Source organism: Wasmannia auropunctata, unplaced genomic scaffold, assembly GCF_000956235.1.
Source record: "Wasmannia auropunctata unplaced genomic scaffold, wasmannia.A_1.0 LD336049.1, whole genome shotgun sequence".
NCBI classification, from domain to species: domain Eukaryota; kingdom Metazoa; phylum Arthropoda; class Insecta; order Hymenoptera; family Formicidae; genus Wasmannia; species Wasmannia auropunctata.
In genome coordinates, this window is record NW_012026841.1 from 98,300 (window position 1) to 98,976 (window position 677).

A 677-nucleotide genomic window follows, 5' to 3' on the forward strand; every position below is an offset into this window, starting at 1 on the left:
AAAGTTCGTAAAAAATTTTGAGATTCGTCGGGTCTCTCTTTCTATCCATGTAATTCCATGAAAGATCAGTAGGATCGTTTTCTCAAGTACCGATTTGGAAAGTAGAGATTTCAAGCTGTAAAATGCTTTTTCGATCATCTCGATACGATCATTTTTGACGAAGTTACACTCTCTTGAATTTTGCCTATTTTTGGATGGTAGAGTAAAGTGATCTTCTATTTTTGGCATATTTATTCTATAATTTTAAACTAGACAAGATTCAAATGAGTGTAACTTCCTCAAAAATGATCGTATCGAGATGTTCAAAAAAGCATTTTACAGCTTGAAATCTCTACTTTCCAAATCGGTACTTGAGAAAAGGATCCTATTTATTTTTTATGGAATTACATAGGTCCAAATGAAAATGCGTCAAATCTCCAAAAATGTGTACTAAATTTAAAAGGTTTCATGGCATAAACTAAAAATCGCACACAAATGCAGTTTACTGCTTTCGAAAGAGTGAATCTTTACCTTCAATTTGTCTTTTTTGTTGAGCGTTGTACGTATTTTTTTTCACCGAGTTATTCAACATTGAAGACAAAAAGGACCACTTTTGCTTTAATGTTGAATAACTCGGTAGAAAAAAAATCGTACAACGCTCAAAAAAAAAGCAAATTAAAGGTAAAGATTCACTCTTT